The sequence below is a fragment of the Chlorocebus sabaeus genome, chromosome 8, assembly GCF_047675955.1.
Source record: "Chlorocebus sabaeus isolate Y175 chromosome 8, mChlSab1.0.hap1, whole genome shotgun sequence".
Taxonomy (NCBI): domain Eukaryota; kingdom Metazoa; phylum Chordata; class Mammalia; order Primates; family Cercopithecidae; genus Chlorocebus; species Chlorocebus sabaeus.
The window spans coordinates 29844455-29869583 of record NC_132911.1 but is presented as its reverse complement, the minus strand read 5'-3'; the positions used below and the strand labels follow the sequence as shown (position 1 = coordinate 29869583).

Sequence of the window (25129 nt, the reverse complement as noted above, 5' to 3'; positions counted from 1 at the left end):
AAACAAAAAACCTGTTTTATATATATTAATGTAATACAATGACGATCAAGTATGTATTAGGTTGTGCAAAAGTAATTGCAGTTTTTGCCATTGAAGGTAATGGCAAATATGTCCTTCATTAGAACACGATGGCAGGAACTTCTATCCTTGCCTGTCTCAGTAGAAATGAATGAATGGGTGAGTGACTGGATGAATGCAACTTACAAGATCTGTCTTTCCAATGGCCGGGGGGCATTTGGTCCCCACACTAAGGCTATTGGACATCCGCACAGGACAGTCCTATTTTTGGTGTCCTTTCCTTTTGAAAATAAAGTTGTGCTTTGTAGAATGAAAAAAAAAAAAGTGATGGCAAAAACCGCAATTACTTTTGCACCAACCTAATATATAAACTACCTACAGCAGCCACTAAAACCTAATCAAAGAGATATACTTAAAAACACTAATAAAAAAAAAAAAAGGAAATCTGAAAGATGTTCAAATAACCCACAGGAAGACAGGAAAAAAAAACCCATAAAGACAAAAACAGGGGAGAAGCAACAGAAAACAAAATAGGAGACATACACCAATATATTAATAATATCATTAGCTGCTACAGCCCCTGCCTTGAGTGCATGGTACTCCAGCCTGCATGAATGCTCCCCACAGCTGCCACCACCCATTGGAATGGCCAGCAGGGTACCTGCATGTGGCCTGAGCCAGGAGGTGCAGCAGAAAATTGAGAATCCGTATGACGCAGACCTGGAGCAGATCAATGGATCACCATCCAGTGCCAAAAGCATGTGGGCTGGCCCCAGCCTGGACACGAGAACTTCCAGAATTTCCTCAAGAAGGGCACAGAGCTATGTGAGCTCATTAACGCCCTGCACCCTGAGGGGCAGGCCCCAGTAAAGAAGACCCGGGCCTCCACTATGGCCTTAAAGCAGATGGACCAGATTACCTCAGTGCCTGCAAGCAGCTGAGCGCTACGGCATTACCACCACCAACATCTTCCAAACTGTGCACCCCCGGGGAGGCAAGGACATGCCCTGTGTGCAGTGGATCCTGATGAACCTAGGTGGGCTGCCAGTAGCCCAGGATGATGGGCTGTTCTCTGGGGCTCCCATATGGTTCCCTAAGAAACCCAAGGAGAATCCTTGGAACTTCTCAGACAACCAGCTACAAGAGGGCAGGAACATGATTGGGGTACAGATGGGCACCAACTGCGGGGTGTCTCAGGCTGGCATGACCGGCTATGGGATGTCACGCTAGATCCTCTGATCTGAGGACTAAGCTCTGATTTTTTTTTTTTTAATCTTGCCCAAATTCCTATCTGGGGAGTCATGCCCTACAAAGCACAAATTCTCATCAGATGGGTTTTATTTAACCCTGTATATTGTGACTTACTTTCCAATCTGACTCTGGAATAATATTACGAGACAAGGAAGGAAATCAAAATATTTTACCCCAAGACATGTTTCTCTGCCATATCTTCATATGGCCCTGCAAAGCTGTCCTTTTGGGGGGAAATTTTGCATCTGTAAATAATCTCTATCAACACAGCTAGATCTTTTTTTTTTTTTTTTTCCCCAGGCCTTCCCAATCCTAAAGAAATTGAAAGTTTTGCACCTTTTGTTTTTGAGATGGAGTCTCGCTCTGTCGCCCAGGCTGGAGTGCAGTGGCGTGATCTCGGGTCACTGCAACCTCTGCCTCCTGGATTCAAGTGATTCTCTTGCCTCAGCCTCCTAAGTAGCTGGGACTACAGGCGCGTGACATCATGCCCAGCTGATTTTTGTATTTTTAGTAGCAACGGGGAAACTCAGTCTCAGGTAACCTCTGCCTCACAGGTTCAAGTGATTGTCACTTGATTCTTGTGCCTCAGTCACTCAAGTAGCTGGAATTACAGGTGCCCACCACCATGCTAGGCTAGTTTTTGTATTTTTAGTAGAGACGGAGTTTCACCATGTTGGCCAGGTTGGTCTCGAACTCCTGACCTCAAGTGATCTGCCTGCCTCAGCCTCCCAAAGTGCTGGGATTACAGGCGTGGGCCACTGCGCCAGGCCTGGCATCAGAGTTTTTAAGGACAACTTACTGGGAGCGGGGAAGCCAGTGAGCTGTGAGTGCTGATCGGTCCGGTCAGAGATGAAATCATAGGGAGTTGACGTTGTCATCTTGTGCTGAGTCAGTTCCTAGGTGGAGGCCATGAGATCGGATGAGCCAGTTTATGGATCTGGGTGGTGCCAGCTGCTCCATCAAGTGCAGGGTCTGCAAGATATCTCAAGCACTGATTTTAGGAGCAGTTTAGGGAGGGTCAGAATCTTGTAGCCTCCAGCTGCAGGACTCCTAAACCATAATTTCTAATCTCGTGGCTAATTTGTTCATCCTATAAAGGCAGTCTAATCCCCAGGCAAGAAGGAGGTTTGTTTTGGGAAAAGGCTGTTATCATCTTTGTTTTAAGCTATAAACTAAGTTCCTCTCAAAGTTAGTTCAGCCTTGGCCCAGGAAGGAACAAGGACAGCTTAAAGGTAGAACCAGTATGGAGTCGGTTAGGTTAGATCTCTTTCACTGTCTCAGTTATAATTTTGCAAAGGCGGTTTTACTTCTCCCACAGCTGTGGCTACAGGGACTTAATTTATAGGGAGGGGCCTGTGGCAGCTGCTACCCCAGCCGCTGCTGCACCGTGCTCACCACACATCTAGGGTAGCCTTCCCTGGCAGAGGCCCTCCTGGCTTCTCATTTTCCATTCCCCTCACTGTGGCTAGGGAGTGGGGGTGACAGAACAGAGGAAGGAGGGCTGCCTACCATGGTCTGGGGCTTGAGGAATAAAGAACCCCGGGCCAGGTGCAGTGGCTCACGCCTGTAATCCCAGCACTTTGGGAGGCCACGGTGGGCGGATTACCTGAGGTCAGGAGTACAAGACCAGCCTGGTCAACATGGCGAAATCCTGTCTCTACTAAAAAAATACAAACCTTAGCCAGGCATGGTAGCGGCGTCTGTAATCCCAGCTACTCAAGGGGCTGAGGCAAGACTGCAGCCTGGGCAACAAGAGTGAAACTCCATCTCAAAAATACAAAAAATAAAAAATAAAGTGAGTCTCCCCTAGACAGCATATAGTTTGATCTTGTGTTTTTTATCCTTCTCTCAATATTTCCCTTTGATTGAAGTGTTTAATCAATTTATATTTAATGTAATTATTGTAGGATTTTTATCTGCCATTTTGCTATTTATTTTCTATATGTCTTATGGCATTTTATTGTTCCTCTATTCCTTTATTACTGCCCTCTTTTGTGTTAGATATTTTCTCATGTACCATTTTAATTCTCTTGTCATTTATTTTTTCTTTCTTTTTTTTTTTTTTTTTTTTTTTGACAGAGTCTTGCTCTGTCGCCCAGGCTGGAGTGCAAGGTCACAATCTCGGCTTACCGCAACCTCCGCCTCAAGGTTCAAGCGATTCTCCTGCCTCAACCTCCTTAGTAGCTAGGATTACAGGCATGTGCCACCAGGCCTGACTAATTTTTGTATTTTTAGTAGAGATGGGGTTTCACCATGTTGGTCTCAAACTCCTGACCTCATGATCCACCCGCCTCAGCCTCCCAACTTTCTTTTTTTTAGAGATGGGATCTTGCTATGTTGCCCAGGTTAAACTTGAACTCCTGGGCTCAAACAATCCTCCACCTCAGCCTTCCTTCCAAGTAGCTGGGACTATAAGTGTTTGCCACCACACCCAGCTCTTATCATTTCTCTTACTATATTTTCTATTTATGTTCTCTGTTGCCCTTGTGATTACAGTTAACATCTTAAGTTATAGCCATCCACTTTAAATTAATACCAACTTAATTTCAATAATATACAAGAGCTTTGTTCCTATATAGTTCTATTACTTCACCACTAGTTTGTGCTATTATAGTCATACAAAATAAGCCCAATACAGTTTTATAATTATTGCTTATTCAGTTATCTTTTAAATCAGGTAGAAGGAAAGACTTATACACACACAAAAATCATTTATGTCTTTTACATTTACCTATATAGGAGGTACCATTACTAGTGCTTTATTCCTTGGTGTGGGTCAGAATTACTGTCTATTTCCTTTTGTTTGTTCAGGGTCTCAGTCACCCAGACTGGAGTGCAGTGGTGTAATCATAGTTCACTGCAACTTCAAACTCTAGTGCTCAAGTGATCCCCCTGCTTCATCCTTCCGATGTGTTGAGATTACAAGCATGAGCCACCATGCCTGACCCACAGTTTTCTGTTTTTAACCAGTGAATGTCTTTATTTCTCCTTTACCTTTAAAAGATAGCTTTACTGGATATAGAATTATTGACTGACAGTACTTTTTAATTTCGGCACTCCATATGTCACCCCAGTGCCTTCTGGTCTCCCTGATTTCTGATGAGAGATTCTCTGTTAATCTTATTGAGGCCTTACTGTATGTGATAAGGCACTTCTGTCTTGCTGCTTTCAAGATTCTCTCTTTGTTTTTGTCTTCAACAGTTGGATTAGGATGTGAGTTTATCTTACTTGGAGTTTGGTGAGGTTCTGGGTGTGTATATTAATGTTTTTCATCAAATTTGTGAAGTTGTAGGTCATTATTATTGAACATATTAATTATGCCCCATTCTCTCTCTCCTCTCTTCTGGGACTCCCATTATATATAGGCTGATATGCTTGATGGTGGCTCAAAGATCTGTGAGTCTGTTGTTTATTTTTATTCATTTATTTTCCTTCTATTCCTCAGATTGGATGATCTCAATTGACCTATCTTCAAGTTTGCTGTTGTACCCCTCTAATGAATTTTTTATTTCAGGTTTTGTACTTTTCAACTTCAGAATTTCTATCTGGTTCTTTTTAAAATATAATTTCTATATCATAATTGATGTACATACAGTGCATGTTGTTCTTATGCTTTCCTTTAGTTCTTTAAACATATTAGTTCTTTGAACATATTTTTAACAGCTGATTTAAAGTCTTTGTCTAGTAAGTGTAATGTCTGGGGTCCGTAAAGGACACCGAAAGTTTACTGGCACCATATGACCTTTTTTGACCTAGTCTTTTATTTTGTTTAGGCAGTCACACAAGTCCACCCAATTTCAAGTGGGGAGTGGCAAGGCTCTGGAAGAGCAGGTGACACCAGAAATGCTTGTGTGACCATTTGTGGAAAATATAATCTGCCATATTTACTGTTTTAGAAAATCAAGTCACTAATGGCAGCACTGCTTATAGTAGTCAAGTCACCAGTTCAATACACTTGTCTCAGCCTGCATTAGTACCATAAAGCACATATATGAAGATGATTTTTTTTTTTTTTTTTTGGAGACAGAGTTTCACTCCTATTGCCCAGGCTGGAGTAAAATGGTGCAATCTCAGCTCACTGCAACCTCCCCCTCCTGGGTTCAAGTGATTCTCCTGCCTCAGCCTCCCGAGTCGCTGGGATTACAGATGACCACCATCACGCCCAGCTAATTTTTGTTATTTTTAGTAGAGACGGGATTTTGCCATGTTGGCCAGGCTGGTCTCGAATTCCTGACCTCAGGTGATCCACCTGCCTCAGCCTCCCAAAGTGCTGGGATTACAGGCATGAGCCACTGCACCCAGCTGAAGATGATTTTTAAGATGTGAGCCTTAAGCTACTTCTTGGGTCTTCTGGAGTTGTAGTGGTCAAGCATTTTTATATTAAAGTACCTTTCATAAATTAGCTTTATTTTATTTATCTTTTATATAACAATTATGACATTACATTTATTTTCTGCATTAAATAATTATTAAATTTGATAATTTTTTATTGAAGTATAACATATATGCTGAAGTACCCAAATCTTCAGTGTATAGCTCAAGAAATTTTTTTCAAAGTAAGAGTACTTATTTATTATCTCACAGTTTCTATTGGTCAGGAATTGAAGAGCAGCTGAGTTGGTGGTTCTGGCTCAGAGTCGCTCATCAGGTTGGAGTCATATGTTGGCTGGGACGGCAGTTATCTGCAGGCTTCACTGGGGCTGGAGGATTCACTTTCAGTGTGGTTCACGTGGCTGGCAAGTTGGTGCTGGCTGGTGGTTGGGGGCCTCAGATCCTTTCTCCATGGGGCTCTCCCTGGGTTTCTCTGAGTGTCCTGACAATATGGTAGATGGATTCCCACAGAGCAAATAATCCCAGATACCAAGGTGGAATTGGCAATACCATTTATGATCTAGCCTTCAAAGCCACATGCTATCATTTCTACCATATTTTATTGGCCACATAGAGCCAACTCTGATTCACTGTGGGAGGGGACTACACAAGGGCACGAATACCGGGAGGCTGGGATTACTGGATTACGGCTACTACATTGCCCCATAGATGGATTCTGTTCTGGGTTCCATAGACACATTAGTGTCTTGCATCACCTTCTTCTTCTTTTTTTTTTTTTTTTGAGATGGATTTTCACTCTTGTCGCCCAGGCTAGAGTGCAATGGTGCGGTCTTGGTTCATGTGAATCACTTCTTAACTTCCTGTGTTTTGAATGTTGCATTTGTATTTTCCAACAATCACCCTTGGCTCCTCAAGGCTGTGCCCTCCTTAGTATCTTTTGAGTCCTGAGAACACTGTTTGTTACTAGCCAAGCAATAATTCCCATTGCCAAAGCTCCAAGGCTCAGCTGCCTGTTTGTCTGGAGGTTTTGAAATAGACAAGGACATGTTAATGACCTAGTACATTATCTGTTAAGTTTTGGCAGGCAGCATGGAAATGTGACTTTTTAAATACGAAAAATAAAATTGTAATTGTATTTTTTTTTTATTTTTTTATTTTTTTATTTTTTTGAGACGGAGTCTCGCTCTGTCGCCCAGGCTGGAGTGCAGTGGCCGGATCTCAGCTCACTGCAAGCTCCGCCTCCCGGGTCTACGCCATTCTCCTGCCTCAGCCTCCCGAGTAGCTGGGACTACAGGCGCCCTCCACCTCGCCCGGCTAGTTTTTTGTATTTTTTTAGTAGAGACGGGGTTTCACCGTGTTAGCCAGGATGGTCTCGATCTCCTGACCTCGTGATCCGCCCATCTCGGCCTCCCAAAGTGCTGGGATTGCAGGCTTGAGCCACCGCGCCCGGCTGTAATTGTATTCTTAAACAACCACAATTACCTACTAATGGTATATGTGCCTGTTGGGCAGTGCACAGTTCCTCAAACCATGGAATCAAATTAGACATTGCCATTCACATTTCCTGTTCCACATCGATATTTACACACTACTTGCTTTTTTTAATAACAGGAAATATTTTTAATTTAAAAAAATTTAAATTAAACATTTTTAAATAAAAGAAAACACTGATGAACACTTTGTTTTCTATTTTGCACCATCACTAACAATATTCCAAAGAATGTCTCATGCAAATATCCTTGTTCATATGTGGGAGTGTTTCACAATAGTTTATTAGAACTGGAATTTCTGGCTCATAGAACATTTGCATTTCCAATCTTACTAGGTAATTCTGAGTTGTTCTCCATGGTAATTTACTCATTTATGCTCCTCAAATGTTTAAGAATTTCTCTTTTCTCCATTCCTGCGAAGTTGAGTATTATTAAACTTCTCCATGTCTGCCAATCTGATGGGTGTGAATTGCATCTCATTTTTTTAAAAATTAGGGTAAAATACAGGTAACATAACATTTACCTGCATCTCATTTTTTCCAATCTTAAACACAGTTTTATTTAAGACATTGCATTTTCCACTTACAATACAGTGCTTTTAAAGTGCAATGTTATTTCCTTCCCTTGTGCACGTGTTCCATATTTAAGTATTGAGAATGCCCAGTAATTTACTATAGCAGCTGAACCTTAAAGCTGCCATAGAATTTGCTACAAATTTAAGTCCTTCCATGTTTTCACTGTGTGGAACGATGCTACATCTTTTCTTGGGTTGGCTTAATTAACCTTGTCAATGGTGGGCCCTGAGGAAGCACCAACAGAGGGAGGAGCTCCCCCACCAGGGAATCCCGCAGGCATTCCTCCTGGTGTGCCTCTTGCACTCTGGTACAACTTGGTAATGATGGGGTTGCAGACTGTCTCCAGCTCTTTCTGCTGATGTTCAAATTCTTCCTTCACTGCAGTCTGATTCTGTTGATAATGTCATTACACTTGTCAAGAATCTTCTGTTTGTCTGCATCGTTAATCTTGCCTCGAAGAGTAACGATGCTTCAACAGTGCTTTCATGTTGAATGCATGGGACTCAAGTGAATTCGTGGATGGCACCTTGTCCCTCTGCTTCTTATCTTCAGCTTTGCACTTCTCAGCTTCCTGGACCACAACTCAGTATCTTCCTTGTCCAAATGGCTCTTGTCATTAGTGACAGTAATCCTGTTCTCTTTTTCTGTACTCTTGTCCACAGCAGAGACATTGAGGATGCCACTGGCATCAGTGTCAAAAGTGACTTCGATCTGAGGAACAGTGGAGTGCAGGAAGTAGGCCTGTGAGTTCAAACTTGCCTAGAGACAGAAAGTAGACTGATGTTTTCTAGAGGGAGGAATAGGTGAATGGAGAATGATGGCTAGTGGATATGGGATTTCTTTTCAGGTTGATCAAACTATTATAATATTTTTGTGGTGGTGGTTTGTTTGTTTTTGAGACAGAGTTTTGCTCTTGTTGCCCAGGCTGGAGTGCAGTGGCATGATCTCAGCTCACTGAAACCTCTGTTTCTGCCTCCCACGTTCAAGCAATTCTCCTGCCTCAGCCTCCTGAGTAGCTGGAACTACAGGTGCCCACCACCACGCCTGGTTGATTTTCATATTTTTGGTAGACACGGGGTTTCACCATGATGACCAGGCTGGTCTTGAACTCCTGATCTGAAGTGATCCGCCGGCCTCAGCCTCCCAAAGTGCTGGGATTACAGGTATGAGCCACCATGCCCAGCCAAACTATTATAACATTAGAAAACAGTGATAGTTGTGTATCACTGCATATATACCAAAACATGTCAAATTGTATACTTTAAAAGAATGACGTTTATTGTATTTACTAATATCTCAATAAATTTGTGATAAAATAAGATGAAAATGCATCTCAAAATTCTTCCTCTTATGTTTCTTTTACATATCACACTTAGAAATGGAAATTTCCAGTAAAAAAACCCATCTAGAGACCTTGTGATGTGGTTTGGATGCTTTCTATCACTAAACGTCATGTTGAAATTTGATTCCCAGAGGTGAAGCTGGGACCTGGTGGGAGGTGATTTGATCATGAGGGTGGATCCCTCATGAATGACTTAGCACCATTCCCTTGGCGATGAGTGAGTTCTTGCTCAGTTAGTTGATGTGAGATCTGGTTGTTTAAAAGAGTCTGGGATCCTCCTCTTCACTCTAGGGCCATGTGATACACTGCTCCCCTTCAACTTCCACCATGATTGTAAGCTCCCTAAGGCTCATGCCATAAATGAGATGTTTGCACCACGCTTCCTGTACAGCCTGCAGAACCACGAGCCAAAATAAACATCTTTTCTTCATTAAAAAAAAATTTAAAAAGCCCCAAACCTTGCCAAACAGGTTGTAATCCTTGGTCATGGAACGCTCATCTTTATAAACCTGAATAAGCACACCAGGCTGGTTGTAAGCAGTGAAATTCTGTGTCTGCTTGGTAAAAATGGTAGCATTACACTTAATGAGGACAGTTGTGACTCCGTCAGCAGTTTCAATACCAAGGGAAAGAGGAGTGACATCCAACAGAAGCAAATCTGGAACATTTTCAGACTTGCCTCCAGGTAGGGGGCTGCCTGGACAGCTGTGCCATAAGCAACAGTTTCATCAGGGTTGATGCTCGTATTCAGTTCTTTTCCATTGAAGAAGTCTTGGAGAAGCTTCTGAAGGTTAGGGATATGAGTAGAACCACCAACCAGGACAATATCATGAATCTGTGACTTGTTGAGTTTGGTGTCTCAAAGGGCTTTCTCTACGGGGTCCACAGTGCCATGGAACAAGTCAGTCCTTCAGGTCAATTCTTCAAATCAGGCATTGGTAATGGAGGTATAGAAGTCGATTGCTTCATAGACAGAATCAATCTCGATACTGGCCTGGGTGCTGGAAGACAGAGTTATACTTACCACATTCATAAACCATACGAAAGTGTGAGATAGCTCTTTTGTTCTCACTGACATCCTTCTTTTTTACTTATTTATTTATTTTTTAAATTCTATTTTTATTTTTATTTTTTGAGACAGAGTCTTGCTCTGTTGCCCAGTCTGGAGTACAGTGGTGTGATCTCGGTTCACTGCAAGCTCCGCCTCCTGGGTTCAAGCGATTCTCTTGCCTCAACTTCCAGAGTAGTTGGGACTACAGGCGCACACCACCACACCCGGCTAATTTTTGTATTTTTAGTAGAGATGGGGTTTCACCATGTTGGTCAGGCTGGTCTCAAACCCCTGACCTCGTGATCTGCCCGCCTCGGCCTCCCAAAGTGCTGGGATTACAGGTGGGAGCCATGATGCCCAGCCTCACTGACATCCTTCTTATGCTTGCCCTTGAACTCAGCAATAAGATGGTTGACTATTAGGTTGTCAAAGTCTTCTCCACCCAAGTGAGTTCTCCAGGTGTAAATTTTTTTTTTTTTTTTTTTTTTTTTTTTTTTTTTTTTGAGATGGAGTCTTGTTCTGTTGCCCAGGCTGGAGTGCAGTGGCATGACCTTGGCTCACTGCAAACTCCGCCTTCTGGGTTCAAGTGATTCTCCTGTCTCAGCCTACCAAGTAGCTGGGATTACAGGTGCACACCACTACACCTGGCTAATTTTTGTATTTTAGTAAAGATGGGGTTTCACCACTTTGGCCAGGCTGGTCTTGAACTCCTGACCTCAAGTGATCTGCCCACCTCGGCCTCCCAAAGTGCCAGGATTATAGGCATGAGCCACCGTGCCTGTTGTTCCAGCTATAGATTTGACTTCAAAGATCCCATTCTCAATAGTGAGGACTGACACATCAAAAATGCCACCTCTCAGGTCAAAGATCAGCATAATTATTTCAGCTCCAACCTTTTTCTGTCTAAGCCACAAGCAATAGCACCTGCAGTTGTCTCGTCGATAATTCTAAGTGCATTGAGACCAGCAATAGTTCCAGCAACTTTGGTAGCCTGACGCTGGGAGTTGTTAAAGTCAACTGACACTGTGACCATAGCACTGGTAACTGTTTTCCCAAGATCAGCTCCTGCAATGTCTTTCATCTTTGTCAGAACCACAGAGGACATCTCTGGGTAGAAGCTTTTTGTCTCTCCCCTGTATCCTCCTTGGACCTTGGGTGTGCCCGCTTCATTCACCACCATGAAGGGCCAATGCTTTACATCACACTGGACAACAGCATCATGAGATCTGCATCCAATCAGACATTTGGCACTGAACACTGTGTTGCTGGGGTTCACTGCAACTTGATTCTTTGTGGTATCATCAGCCAATCATTTGGTGTCTGTAAAGGCAACATAGCTTGGAGTAGTACAGCTTCCCTGATCATTGGCAACTGCCTCTACTTTTCCATGTTGGAAAACACCCACACAAGAGTAGGTGGTGCCAAGATCAGTACCAACTGTAGGTCCCTTAGACATGGTTGCTGGTGTGTAGGTCCAGCTCGGACAGCGAAAAAAGACACAGGAACCCCAAGAGCTGCAGGAACCCCAAGAACTGTAGGCACGTTCCATGAGCTGCATCTTTTTTTCTTTTTTCTTTTTTTGAGACGGAGCTTCACTCTTGTTGCCCAGACTGGAGTGCACTGTCGCTATCTTGGCTCACTGCAACTTCCGCCTCCCAGGTTCAAGTGATTCTTCTGGCTCAGCCTCCTAAGTAGCTGGGATTACAGGCACCCGCCACCACGCCCAGGTAATTTTTTGTATTTTTAGTAGGAATGGGGTTTCACCATGTTGATAGGCTGGTCTTGAACTCTGACCTCAAGTGATCCACCTGCCTCAGCCTCCCAAAATGTGAGCTGCCACACCCAGCCACATCTCATTTTTAGATTTTTCTGGAGATAATTGTAGATTCATATACAGCTGTAAAAACAAATACAGAGAGATCCCTTGTTCAAGCATTTATTTTAGAGAGATGAGGGTCTTACTATGTTGCCCAGGCTGGACTTGGCAATAAAAAATAAAATAAAATTTATATATCACTCATGATTAATAAACACAGTGTATTTATCACATTTGTATACTATAAAAGTATATTCATATATTTAGGGGAGTTGGGGCTGATGAGACTGAGAACCACTGTGTCTAGTAAGACTTCCTTAGGCTGGTAGGTTGGAGGCATCAGGAAATGTGTTTTTCACCCTTTGCTTATTTCCATTGTCTGTCCCAGTCTGTAGTCTCAGGCATTGTGCCTAGGGAGGCATTACATAAAAATGGAATGATTAAGTTGCTTATTTATTTATTTATTTTGAGACAGAGTCTCACTCTATCGCCCAGGCTGGAGTGCAGTGGCATGATCTCACCTCACTGCAACCTCCGTCCCCCAGGCTCAAGTCATTCTCTTACCTCAGCCTCCTGAGTAGCTAGGATTACAGGCATGTACCATCATGCCCAGATAATTTTTGTATTTTTAGTAAAGACGGGGTTTTACCATGTTGTGCAGGCTGGTGTCAAACTCCTGACCTTAAGTGATCCGCCTCCCTTGGCTTTCCAAAGTGCTGGGATTACAGGCGTGAGCCACTGCACCCAGCCAAATTGCCTTGTTTGAAAGTAATTGATGATAGTCTTAGAATTCGCCCAGCCCCACCCCTCGATGTGCTTTTTTTTTTTTTTTTTTTTTGGAGACAGGGACTCACTCTGTTGTCCAGATTGGAGAGTGCAGTGGCGTGACCTCAGCTCACTGCAACCTCCGCCTCCTAGGGAGGCTCAAGCGATCCTCCTGCCTCAGACTCCCAAGTTGCTGGGATTACAGGCACCTGCCACTACGCCCAGCTACTTTTTGTATTTTTAGTAGAGACAGGGTTTTACCATGTTTGCCATGCTGGTCTTGAACGCCTGACCTCAAATGATCCACTCTCCTTGGCCTCCCAACGTGCTGGGATTACAAGGGTGAACCACTGCGCCTGGCCTCGACGTCCTATTTCTTATTTATGTCCCCTTTTCTGTTTTTACTGGGAAAGGAGTAAGACAAACAGCATGGATTACCAAGAGGACGTCATCCTTGACCACCATGCAACAGGTAGATACCACAAGAACCCAGAGAGCAGGAAGTACAGGCAGACTGTGGCTGAGGACCGGGTCAGGAATTCTCTGTCTTATGGTTCACCAGTGGTTGGTTCCTGTTGGTTGCAGGAAGAAGAAGGGACTAAGAGTATCTGAGTATATGATACGCAATTTTATGCACAGGGAACTCTGTTGGGCACATTGTGTAGATGTCATTTAATCTTCACAACAACCCCGTGAAACAGGTGTTACAATTCCCTTTCTCTAGATTAAAAAGGGGGGGAAAAAAGATACCCTGTCTCTACTAAAAATACAAAAATTAGTCACAGGAGGCGGTCAGGTAGAGAAGAGGACAGAGTGAGAAAAAAGAGTGCATCTAGTACTTTCCGGCCAACCATTATTTGAATAAGTGAGCAGAAGAGGAAGGCTCTGCAGAGGTATGAGGAAGAGGCCAGGTCCACCGGAAGCCAAGGCATGGCAGCTAACATGATTCACCACTGCTAAGAGGGAAAGAAGAGGATGGAAACACGTCTGCTGACATTAGCAACAGGAGCATCTTGGGTGATGACGCTGATTGGGGTGAAGAATGAACAGGAAATGAGGCCATGGGACAGTGGGTATGGACCATTCTTTGGAGAAGTTTACTTGCAAAGGGGATACGAGTGGAGATGACGTGTTAAGGCTGTGTATGTGTGTTGTTTTGTTCTTACTGAACATGACTTGTGCATATTATGGAATCAGTAGAAAAGATCTGAAAGAGCTGGAGATTGAGACAGGAGAATGAAGGGATGATAGACAGTTCTATGTTCCTACCAAGGACTCTTGGCCAAGATGCAAGGCAAGAATGAGAGCCTCACCTTTGATGGGGGAAACAGCAACCCCTGCTATAACAAGAGGCAAGGAGAGGAAAAAGTGAGCCTTTCAGTTGGTGTTGGGAGGAAGAGGCAACTATTGGCTTAAACACTTTGATTTTTCTGAATCTTAGCAGCTAGGTCAGCCTGAGAGTGAGAGGATCTGAGCAGAATAGAGTGGGCTGGAAACTATGCTTGCATGAGTAAGAAAGTGAGTCAGGCTGGGCATGGTGGCTCATACATGTAATCCCATCACTTTGGGAGGCCGAGGCAGGAGGATCACCTGAGTTTGGGAGTTTGAGACCAGCCTGACCAACATGGAGAAACCTCGCCTCTACTAAAAATACAAAATTAGCCGGGTGTGGTGGCACATGCTTGTAATCCCAGCTACTCGGGATTACTACTCAGGAGGCTGAGGCAGGAGAATCGTTTGAACCCGGGAGGGTTGTGGTGAGCCGAGATTGCGCCATTGCACTCCAGCCTAGGCAACAAGAGCGAAACTCCGTCTCAAAAAAAAAAAAAAAAAGAAAGAAAAGAAAGAAAGTGAGTGGACTGGCAAAGCCTAATAGTGTTACCCTGAAGGACTAGTGGACTATTTGTGGGAAGGAACCAACCTGACTAGGGTCAAAGTGAAATTTGCCTCGTATCCATGGATATAATCTGAAGAAAGGGCACTAGACGTGCACAGATGAACAAGAATCAGTCCTTGCTCTTCAGGGCTGGTAGTCCATTGGAAAATTTCAAGGACACAGGTTGTAGGATAAGGATTAGGTTTGGCTAGGAGTAAAGGAGATCCCTCCAAAATAAAACAGTTTCTTTCTCTCTCAGAAATAATGTATGTAGTATCCCAGAGCTAGTATGTTGTGAACCAAGGCTTCTGTCTTATTGCTTTAACATGTATGGCTTCCACTCCCAGGATATCTCATGGTCTTAGGCAGCTGCCATAGCTCCAGCCATTACACTGCTATTCCAACCAAGAGAAATGTGGAAGAGAGAAAGAATTGGCAATGGGTGCATGCCAGCTATCTTTTATAGGGTTTCCTGGAAGCTGTCATCTCACTGGCCAGAACTTTATTATTTTTTTCTGAATGGAGTCTCATTCTGTCACCCAGGCTGGAGTGCAGTGGCACAATCATGGCTGACTAAAGCCTCGACTTCCCAGGCTCAAGGATCCTCCCACTCCAGCCTCCTGAGCAGCTGGGACTACAGGCTGTGCCACCACACCCAGCTATTTCATAATTTTTGCAGAGGCAAGGTTTTGCTATGTTGCCCTGGCTGATCTCAGATTCCTGGGCTCAAGTGATCCTCCAGCCTTGGCCTCCCAAAGTGCTGGGATTACAGGTGTGAGCCACTGCATCCAGCCCAGAACCGAATCATATTACCACACCTTGCAGTAAGGGAGCCTGGCAAATGTCAGCTTTATTCCATTTAGCAATGTGCCAAACATAACACGTGGGGGAGGGGGACTTAACTACCAAGGAAGTGGGAAGGAGCAGAAATTAGAGATCACTAACTGTCTCTCCCATATAGATAAATTAACAGATGAATGAGGCAAGGCACGGTGGCTCATGCCTGTAATGCCGACACTTTGGGAGGCCTAGGCAGGAGGATCGCTTGAGCCCAGGAATTAGAGACCAGGCTTGACAACATAGGGAGGCCTCGTCTCTACTAAAAACAATTTTTTCAATTAGCTGGGCATGGTGGCACATACCTATAGTCCCAGCTACTTGGGAGGCTGAGGTGGGAGGATTGTTTGAACCTCAGAGGTTGAGACTGCAGTCAGTTGTGATTGTGCCACTGCATTCTAGCCTGGATGACAGAGCAAGACCCCATCTCAACAACAACAACAACAACAACGAAACCCAACCAACTAACCAACAAACACATGAGCACAGAGCAGTGATACAGGCTGAGAACCACGTACAGAAAAGGGAGTCATCAGCTCAGCTTGAAGCGGTCAAGAAAAGCTACATGGAGCTCAAATGGGGGTTCTTTGGGTGCCATTTACAGAAACCATCAGGTAGACAGTGAATTGTTCCTTCATTATCTATTCTCTCCTTCTTCCATAAAATAGGATTTCAGCTGTCCAACTAAGACCTATATTCCCAGACTGTCTTGCAGCTAGGTGGGGTTATTATTAAGTTTTGGCCAATGAGTTGTGAGCAGAAGTGGTGTATGCCATTTCTGAGTCTTGCCCTTCTAAATCCCGAGCATATTCCTCCCTGGTATGTAGGTGTGGTGCTGGGAGCTAGCTTTGATCTTGCAGAGAAAAGCAATACTTTAAGACACGGACTGCTGGGAAACAGAGAGAGAAAAAGCCTGGTTTACCTGGATGTCCCAGTGCCTCAGAGCCCCCAGCCTCCCTGGACTGCCTGCCTACAGATGTAATAGGTAAACTATCCTGTTGGAGCTATATTTGGGGGTCTTTTGGGCAGCAGCACCCGTTTAGCCTATGCTGTAAATAATTTATTACTCAAGCTATTTGAAGGAAAAAAGAAAAGAGGACAATAAAGGGGTACTACGCAACCCAAGCAGCGGAAAATGCTGCCCAACCTTAGGGAGGAAAAGGAACTAGGAATTGGAGTCTGGGTGGAAACCCACATATACCTTTTCTGACTCTCATCCCTGCTTTGCTCTGCACACCTGCTTCGGTTGTCTGTCCCCTGCAGAACAGCTTTGTCTGATTCTGCACTTACACAGCTCTTAGGGCTGCCCCACCATTTCCAGGGTATTTGTTATTGTTCTAGACACAGGTCAGCAATAAGCAGTGGTTTCAATCCCATTTTCAGATTCCTGAGAGGAAGGATCAGATTTGCCTGTCCCGGGTGAGGTGTTCATCCGTGGAGCTGTCAGCTAACTATGAACAAGACAGTGAGGGTCAAATACTATCAACTGGGGGCTGGGCATGGTGGCTCATGCCTGTAATCCCAGAACTTTGGGAGGCTAAGGTGGGCCGATCACCTGAGGTTAGGAATTCGAGAGCAGCCTGGCCAACATGGTGAAACCCCCTTCTCTACTAAAAATACAAACAGTAGCCAGGCGTGGTGGTGGGCAGCTGTAATCCCAGCTACCCAAGAGGCTGAGGTAGGATAATCGCTTGAACCCAGAAGACAGAGGTTGCAGTGAGCCGAGATGGTGTCACTGGACTCTAGCCTGGGCAACAGAGTGAGACTCCATCTCAAACAACAAAAACAACAAAAACGCCTATCAGATGGCTACCTGGACCCCAACCCATGGAGTGACAGAATTTTTGGACATGGTCATGGCTCTTGGACTGGGAAGGACCTCCTGATATGGTTTGGCTCTGTGTCCCCACCTAAATCTTGTCTCGACTTGTAATCCCCATGTATCGATGGAGGGACCTGGTGGTAGGTGACTGGATCATGGGGGCAGTTTCTCCTGTGCTATTCTCACGATAGTGAGTCCTCAAAAGATTTGATGGTTTATAAGTGGTAGTTTCCCCTGTGCTGTCTCTCCTGCTGCCTTGTGAAGAAGGTACTTGCTTCTCCTTCTCCTTCCACCTTGACTCTAAGTTTCCTGAGGCTTTCCCAGCCAGGTGGAACTGTGAGTCAATTAAAGCTCTTTTGCTTATAAATTACCAAGTCTCAGGTGGTATGTTTATAGCAGTGTGAGAACAGACTAATGCAACCCCCAAAGCATCTACTCTGCAGGGTAAAATCCAACTTCCTTAGTTTGATGTATAAGGCCTGGTGCAACCTGATTCCACCCTATTTTCTCTCTCACCTGCCTTTCCTACACACATACCCACTCCCCACAATGAACATACCTTGTCTCCCACAAGACTACAGGTCTCTGCACATGCTGTTCACACTCTGGAATTTTCCTCCTTCTTTTCCGCTTGGTTAGCTTCTATGCATGCTTCAAGAGCCTACTCAAATGTTGCATTCTCTTGAGTAGACAACTTGATTCTAAGTTTCATTTTACTGGAATTTTATCAGCTCAATTGCCATTGTGATAACACTTGTCATCCCTGAGGAGGAAGTGATAGATGTCTCATTAACATGAAATGTGCACAGTAAACTGCTACAGGACGTCTACTCACCAGAAATTTCTATGAACTGGCATTTCTAAACTATGCAATTGCAATTGATGGCAACACTAGAAGATACAAAGTTGTTTCACAAATCAATTAAAAATAAAGTGAGGTGTGAAAGTGAGAGAGATGCTTTCTGACCAGACTGCTAGTTGCCCCGTTTTTATTTTATTTTATGTTTTATTTGAGAGGGTCTTGCTCTGTCACCCAGGCTTGGGTGTAGTAGTGCCATCATAGCTCACTGCAGCTTTAAACTCTTGGGCTCAAACAATCCTCTTGCCTCAGCCTCCTGAGTAGCTGGGACTACAGGCGTATACCACATGTCCAGCTAATTTGTCCATTTCTTTATTTTTGTAGAGACGGAGTCTTGCGATGTTGCCCAGGCTGCCTGACATTTCTAACTAGACTCATCACTGCCTAGCAAAAGGCTACATTTCCCAGCCTTCCTTGCAGCTATTTGTGGCCATAGGAGTAGGTCCATGCCCTAGAATGTGAATAGAAGTGCTAGGTGTGACTTCTGTGTTTCTTGCTTAAAAGCAAAATTGCACGCCCTCCACTTTTTCTCTTCCACTTCTCCAGGGTGAAGCATGGATGAGGTTATGACTCGGCTTTGACCATGCGGCCAAAGACAACATCCTAGGAACTGTGAGGCAAGGGGATGGGAGGAAGCCATGGCCCTGACTGACCCGATGGAGCTGAGTATTCCGACCAGTCTGGACCACCCACCCCTGGTCTTTTGCTGAAGAAATAAATTAATTGTATCTTGAGTAGCTTATCCAGTATCTTATGTACCTCTCATATGTATAATTATATCTTATAATTAAGATTAGCAGCTTAGCAGCTTAGCCAATGCTATGGATATGGATAATTTTATATATATAAATGTTAATAATTTTATATCTATATATGTATAAATAAATTTATATCTATATTATGTATAAATTTATAAATTATTTATACACAAATTTATACATAAGATAAACATAATTTTATATCTATATTATGTATACATTTGTTTATACATAATATAGATATCAAATTATAGCTCATATATAATTATATATAATATAAATATATACTTTATATATATAATTATCCATATCCATAGCATTGGCCATGAAATATATGTGTTTCATATATATTTAATATATAGCTGCTAATTAAGATTAGTAGTCTGGCCTCGATGGCTCACAACTGTAATCCCAGCACTTTGGGAGGTTGAGGAGGGTGGATGGCTTGAGCCCAGGAGTTCAAGACTAGCCTGGACAACATGGTGAGACGCCATCTCTATGAAAAATACAAAAATTAGCTGGGTGTGGTGGCCCGCACCTGTAATTCCAGCTACTCAGGAGGCTGAGGTGGAAGGATCATTTGAGCCCGGGAGGTCGAGGCTTCAGTGAGCTGTGATCGCACCACTGCACTCCAGTGTGGGTGACAGAGTGAGATTCAGTCTCCAAAAAAAAAAAAAAAAAAATTTAGCAGCTTAGCCATAGCAGCTTAGCCAATGCTATAAATATGAATTATATATATCATTTATATATAATTATATGCAATTAATATAAAATATCATATATAATTATATATATGAAATATAAGTATATAATTATCCATACCCATAGCATTGGCTAAGCTGCTATGACAAATATACATACATATATACACATGTATAATGTGTATATCTATACGTATATACTACATAATGTCTAATAGCATATATGTGTATACGTATGCACACATATTTGTTGTAGCAGCTTAGTCAATTTTTTTTTTTTTTGAGTCGGACTCTAGCTCTATTGCCCAGGCTGGAGTGCAATGGCATGATCTTCAGCTCACTGCAACCTCTGCCTCCTGGGTTCAAGCAATTATCCTGCCTCAGCCTCCCAAGTAGCTGGTATTACAGCTGTCCGCCACCACACCCAGCTAATTTTTGTATTTTTAGTTGGGGTGGGGTTTCACCATATTGGCCAGTCTGGTTTCTTGGCCAGGCTGGTCTCGAACTCCTGACCTCATGATCTGCCTGCCTCAGCCTCCCACAGTGCTAGGATTACAGGCGTGAACCATCGCGCCTGGCTGCCAACGTTTTAACATAGCAGCTTAGCCCTTTCCTAGGCAGAGCAAGCCATGCAATTCTCTGGAACAGAGGTGAAATCTCTGTCATCTTTTCATTTCCAGCCCCCGGATAGCCCCTTACAAATAACGAATGTTCAATAAACCTCTGCTGATTGAATGTGTGCCTGAACTGGCAAGAACTAAGGCAGTAAAACATGAGTTGGGCCAAATATGAAGGGCCTGGGATGTACCAGTTAGGAATTTGGACGTTGCTCTTGCCCACACACATTTTGGTGCCATCAAAGGTGTAGGGAAAAAGAACGTCACCTTTTTAGGCTTCTCTGAATCGTGTTGGCTGGGGTGACACCTGCTGGCAAATTGAAATACTGCAGCCTCAATCCGTCTCCGCCAGAGATCGAGGAAGCCGTTGTTAAATACTGTTAAGTTACAAATAGGAGGTGCTGAGGAAAATAATGGTGAATAGCAATAGTTTGGAAATACTCTGGGCTAGTCATGGTCATGGGTGCCATAGTGGGGATGCAGAAACCTTTTGACGTAGTTCTGTGATGGTGAGTTTCAGGGTTTGGTTTTGTTTAGAGATGGTCTCTGTCCTTTGATCTTGATAAGCTGTAAAATACCTCTCCCACCTTTTCCTCTTCCTGGAATTGATTCTTCGTTATCTATTTGCATAGCTTTTGATTTTTCTCATTTCTGCCAAAGGGGTTAATAACCATGACCATGTTATTTGAGTCAACTTGTGAATTTGATTAAAAACAACAAAAGGAACTACCACCCAGAAACCAACCAACAACGCCCCCCTCCGCCCCCGCAACACTTATGAAAACAGAGCAGTTGGGCTGGGTGCAGTGGCTTATGCCTGTAATCCCAGCACTTTGGGAGGCTGAGGTGAGAGGATCACTTGAGCCCAGGAGTTTGACACCAGCCTGGGCAACATAATGAGACCCCATCTCTATTTTAAAAAGAAAAGAAAGAAAAAGAAAGCTGAGCAGTCTTCCCAGGTGAGATAGTGCATCAGTGCTCCTTGGCTGGGCCCACTGGGGGAGATTTCTCTCTGTTCTCATTTTTGAAAGACAACAAGATGTGCTATTCCTAAACACCAGTGTGATCACTCCTAAGGCCTGTGCAGCTGCTGCAATGATCATTTGCCCTTTTGCTTTGGCCTCCCGAAAACTTGGAGAGAATCCCAGTCCTCTTCCAGCAACTGTAGAAGACTGTGCTTTTCCCAGCCTGGGCAACATGGCAAAACCCCGTCTCTACTAAAATACAAAAAATTAGCAGAGTGTGGTGATGCGTGTCTGTAATCTCAGCTACTCCGGATGCTGAGGCAGGAGAATCGCTTGAACCCGGGAAGGAGAGGTTGCAGTGAGCCAAGATCATGCCACTGCACTCCAGCCTGGAGACAGAGCGAGACTGCCTCAAAAAAAAAAAAAACAACAAAAAACTGTGTTTTGCTCAGTGCCAAAGACATAACCTGGCTTTAAATTTTTTTCTTCTCTCATTTTGCCCAATCCATTTAGTATTTTTGTAAGCCATCTGAAATCCCGAATACATTAGGACCAAACACTAGAACAAGCGGCCCAAGTAGTGCCTTGGTGGTGGGGCTGGGGAGTCGTTGAAGTGAGGGGAAGAAGCCAGGCGCGGTGGCTCACGCCTGTAATCCTAGCACTTTGGGAGGCCCAGGCAGGTGGATCACCTGAGATCCAGAGTTCAAGACCAGCCTGACCAACATGGTAAAACCTCGTCTCTACTAAAAATACAAAAATTAGCCTGCGTGGTGGTGGGCGCCTGTAATCCCAGCTACTCGGGAGGCCAAGGCAGGAGAATCCCTTGAACCCAGTGAGAGACAGGACTAGCTGGATTTCCTAGGCTGACTAAGAATCCCTAAGCCTAGCGGGGAAGGTGACCGCATCCACCTTTAAACACCGGGCTTGCAACTTAGCTCACACCCGACCAATCAGGTAGTAAAGAGAGTTCACTAAAATGCTAACTAGGAAAAACAGGAGGTAAAGAAATAGCCAATCATCTACTGCCTGAGAGCACAGTGGGAGGGGCAATGATTGGGATATAAACCCAGGCATTGGAACCAGCAAGGGCTTCCCTCTTTGGGTCTCCTCCCTTCGTAGGGGAGCTTTGTTTTCACTCTATTACATCTTGCAACTGCACTCTCTTCTGGTCCGTGTTTGTTACTGCTCAAGCTGAGCTTTTGCTCTCCATCCACCACTGCTGTTTGCCACCATCACAGACCCCCCACTGACTTCCATCCCTCTGGATCCGGCAGGACGTCCCTGTGCTCCTGATCCAGCGAGGCGCCCATTGCTGCTCCCTATCGGGCTAAAGGCTTGCCATTGTTCCTGCACGGCTAAGTGCCTGGGTTCCTCCTAATCAAGCTGAACACTAGTCACTGGGTTCCACGGTTCTCTTCTGTGACCCCACGGCTTCTAATAGAGCTGTAACACCGCATGGCTCAAGATTCCATTCCTTGTAATCCATGAGGCCAAGAACCCCAAGTCAGAGAACATGAGGCTTGCCACCATCTTGGAAGTGGGTTGCCGCCATCTTGGAAGTGGGCTGCCGCCATTTTGGAAGTGTCCGGCCACCATCTTGGGAGCTCTGGGAGCAAGGATCCCCGATATCACCAGGAGGCAGAGGGTGCAGTGAGCCAAGATCGTGCCATGCACTCCAGCCTGGGCAACAAGAGTGAAACTCCATCTCAAAAAAAAAAAAATAAAAAAGAAAGAAAGAAGTGAGGGGAAGACAGATCTGAATGAGGGATGGAGGTTAGGAAAGGGCCCATACCTGGGGAAGCGGGGCTTGATTAAGCATTGAAGGGTGACACCGATGGCAAACAATGCAAGGTGGGCTCACTCCCATCAACCCTGGCACCCTTTTCTGATAACACTTCTCCTGGCTTCTTTAAATGACAAAGGCCTGTCCCTTGAGTTCATTTTTAAAATACCTGGTGATAGCCTGGGCAACATAGCAAGACCCTGTCTCTACAAACAATGAAGAAATTAGCCAGGCATGGTGGCTCACACCTGTAATCCCAGCTACTTGGGAGGCTGAGGTGAGAGGATCACTTGAGCCCAGGAGTTTGAGGCTGGAGTGAGCTATGATTGCACCACTGCACTCCAGCTTGGCAGACAGAGCAAGACCCTGTCTCAAAAACAAAATCTCCCAGCTATAGATCCATGGCTTAGTCCTATGGGGAATGTGGCAGCCATCCTCCAAGATGGCACCCTGGAGCTGGTAGCCTGCCTCTGGGTTGGCACCCTCCAAAGAGACACTCTCACTTCCTGGTTTTGTCTGTTTGTGTGTAGCTCCCTCCCCCACTGAGAAGGGCCAACCTGTGTAACTTCCCTGGTAACTGGCCGCCTCTCCACCTCTGAGTTGATGAAACAGGACACCAGCATTTCCACTGTGGCTGTCATGCCATCCAGAAGCCCAGTTGAACCAATGTCTAAAATAAATACACTCAGCCCTGCTGAAAGTAAGAGGGGTACCCTTCGGTCATGGTTTGTACAGAGATTTTTTGGGGCACACAATTCCTACAGTGAATGAAGTTACAAAGAGCAGGCAGCTGCCCCTAGAAGGGGCCAAAGGCTTCCGCCCACATGTTGAGATGTTTTCATAACTACGCATGTCTGTGCATTGAAGAGGGACCTGGAGCTTTCTGGGTCCTTGGTTCCAGCTGCTGGACAAGGCCGGGCTTTCAGATCCAGGCAGCAACAGAGGCTGGAACGAAGTCTTCAGACTCAATGTCCAGCTCCTGACTGGGCGTGGTGGCTCACACCTGTAATCCCAGCACTTTGGGAGGCCAAGGCAGGCAGATCACCTGAGGCCAGGAGTTCGAGGCCAGCCTGGCCAACATGGTGAGACCCTGTCTCTACTAAAAAAAAAAAAAATGCAAAAATTAGCCAGGCGCGGTAGCTGATTTAGTAATCCCAGATACTCGGGAGGCTGAGGCAGGAGAATCCCAGATGCTCGGGAGGCTGAGGCAGGAGAATCACTTGCACAGGAGGTGGAGGTTGCAGTGAGCTGAGATCATGCCACTGCACTCCAGCCTGGGCGACAGAGCAAGATTTCGTAAACAAAAAACAAAAAACAAAAAGGCCCAGCTCCTTTGCACAGTCCCCGTCTGTTTTCTAGGCAGGCAGGTAGTCTACAGTTGCTGGGGTCCGATGCTGCTCCCTGGGCTCTAGAACCCTCAGATGGGCCAGGCCTTCAGCCCATCACTGGCTCTGTTAACTCCATACCTGAACCCGTCCTTCCTCTCCCTCCCAACCGCAGCGAGAAGGTCATTACTGCATGTCCTCAACACCCCAATGCAGGGAAGTGTGGCAGAACCGAGTATAAATATTTAGAGTGGCAAATAGGAGGTCCTTGCTCTCTGGAGCCAAGTGTGTGTTTCTGTCCTACCACCAAGTGATCAGGGAGGTTGGATGGGACAGTAGGAGCTTGGGGCTAGCCAGGAGGTCTACCAGGGGCAAGGTGCAGTGAGACTACAGAGCTCAGAGGGTTGTGGCTCTGCCTCTGAACATAGTATTTACCTGGGTGGGTTTCAGTAGCGCCTGTTTCACCCTATGATGGGAGAGAATTGATCTGAGTGTGAGGCTGCTGGTGTAGTGCGTGAGTGTGAGTGTGTATGTGAGTGCATTTGTGGGTGTGTGCGTGTGTCTGTGTCTGTGTGGCAGAAAGTGGTGTTTAAGCCCAGAAAAACTTCCCAGTACTTTATTGTTGAGGGAGAAGACTGAGGAGAGAGGTTATTTAAGCAGTTAGACCTAGCCACACACACACACACAAAATGAGGCAGGAGGACTATTTTCCAGTGTCTGTGGTACCCCAGGACTGGACAAGATCTTTCCTGCTCATTACCAAAGTTCATTCAAATGATCCCAGGGGCGGGTGCATGAGAGGGCACAGGGTGCACCACAGAGGGGTCGGGCACTGATAAAAAAGGAAGGAAAGTTCCTAGAAATAGAGCTGAAATCAGCTGCTCAGGAGGCGTGAGCAGGTTCAGGAGAGCTGGGTGGCTACCCAAGCTAGGGCACTGTGCACACT

The 25129-nt window shown here is 44.9% G+C and overlaps 2 pseudogenes; one reads left to right on the top strand and one right to left on the bottom strand.

The window, feature by feature from the left end:
• The first annotated feature begins 233 nt into the window (after positions 1 to 233).
• On the top strand, positions 234 to 1257 carry LOC103215572 (transgelin-2 pseudogene; annotated as a pseudogene).
• Positions 1258 to 7204: 5947 nt separating this feature from the next.
• On the bottom strand, positions 7205 to 12061 carry LOC103215571 (heat shock cognate 71 kDa protein-like; annotated as a pseudogene).
• Between the last annotated feature and the right edge of the window lie 13068 nt (positions 12062 to 25129).